The sequence below is a fragment of the Chanos chanos genome, chromosome 13 (assembly GCF_902362185.1).
Source record: "Chanos chanos chromosome 13, fChaCha1.1, whole genome shotgun sequence".
Lineage (NCBI taxonomy): Eukaryota > Metazoa > Chordata > Actinopteri > Gonorynchiformes > Chanidae > Chanos > Chanos chanos.
In genome coordinates, this window is record NC_044507.1 from 1,512,264 (window position 1) to 1,513,945 (window position 1,682).

A 1,682-nucleotide genomic window follows, 5' to 3' on the forward strand; every position below is an offset into this window, starting at 1 on the left:
TCCGACCTCTTTATCCTGCAGACATATCTGTTAAAGGATCCTTTGGGGTAAGAGTGAACCACACATTATTTGTCATTGTCGTTTTGCACATGTGACCATGTTAATCTTATATTCAAAAAGATTCAAACCTATAGTACAGTACAAGATTCAGTTTCACTGACTCGGTAAGATATAAAGATATTGTCCTGTAACATTACAGATTTATCAAAACATAGCATGGGTTAACGCAGCCTTTCATGACCCAGCAGTGTGTTTGCATTGGTTTTACTGGCTGTCATGTTGTCAATGTGTAATCTGATTGGTTCCCTTCCTCAGGGCTGTGATGACACTCTCCCTGTGAGGACATCATGTCTCTCGTTCTTTCTGCTTGCTAGACTCTTGTAAGTGTTTTGGATCAGCTGTTTCTGTTTCTGTGTGTGTGTGTGTGTGTGTGTGTGTGTGTGTGTGTGTGTGTGTGTTGAGTGAGGTATACAGCAGTACAGATCACTGACCATGTTACTTCCGTCTCTGGCTTGAGTTTCTGTTTCTCTGACAAATGGAAAACAGGAAGTTGATTTCACAATGCCAGTCAGCTATCTCTCTATCCAACCGCCCGCTGCTCATTAGAAACTGATACCAAAGAATAGAAACTTACAGGAGAATGAAAACCTAAGTCAGAATGAGAACCTGTGTCACAGACTAGAAACATTTGACACAGACTCGTGTGTGTGTTTGTGTGTGTGTGTGTGTAGACTAAAGTCCAACAGGTTAGTACGACATTCAGTTCAACCTTATGTTTATTCATAAGACGAGATAGGACATGAGCGATTCACAAGTGACATCTGCCTTTCTGTTTTTCTCAGGGCTGAGGACAAAGCTCTCTCAGGTTAAATGATCTGATGAAATGATACTCAGGTGGACGTGTTTATAATCAATGGGTTTTTTTTTTGTCTGTGTAGGGGAATCCTGCTGCCAAGGGCAGGTCATCTGGGCCCCGCCCTGCTCAGAGGCCTGTTGACTTGGGCTCTCCGTTCAGGTGCGGGCGTGCCCAGGTGTGCAGAGAGCCAGTGATGCAATGCTTCACTGAACTCAACGCAACAAAAAAGCAACGAACCAGCATAACAGCAAACCAACGCACGAGACCTCCTGACGCAAACCAAGAAAAAAAACCCTAACTTTATACTCGTATCTCTCTCTCAAAGCCTGAAATTTAAACAAGTGACTTATGAGTATTCTCCAGTGCCCCTTTTTTTCTGTGGGGAGCTCTGGTTGTCTGCGTTGCTTGGTTCGGTTGGTCTGAGGTTCAACTGAGAAAACCTACAGCCTCAGACAGAAGGCAGAACGCAACATTTCCATCAAAAAAATGTAAAAAACAAAATAAAAACAGAAAAATCCATGTAACAGACCATGCTGTGTGTTGTGTGTTTAATTTGTGTGCTTTGGTCGGTGAGCAGACTAAATATTACCATATTAATGAACCTGTTCTGTACTGAGTGAATGAAGGAGGCAGATGATAATGTTTTTTGTAGTAATATTTTAACTAAATATACACAGATAGTCATGACATGGTTTTCAGAGCTACAGTCGCACACCCATTGTCATTTCAAACCTGTCTTGCAGTTCTGCCAATATTTGAGGGTAAATGGAAATTGTAGCTCCATGAAAAGAGAGACCAAAGGGATTATTAAAGACTTAATGCTGAT

The 1,682-nt window shown here is 41.8% G+C and overlaps 1 long non-coding RNA gene across 1 annotated transcript; it reads left to right on the top strand.

The window, feature by feature from the left end:
- On the top strand, positions 1–1,385 carry LOC115825950 (uncharacterized). The gene is made up of 3 exons (XR_004025794.1): positions 1–47; positions 316–380; positions 939–1,385. It is a non-coding gene; the product is annotated as an uncharacterized LOC115825950 (long non-coding RNA).
- Positions 1,386–1,682: the final 297 nt, after the last annotated feature.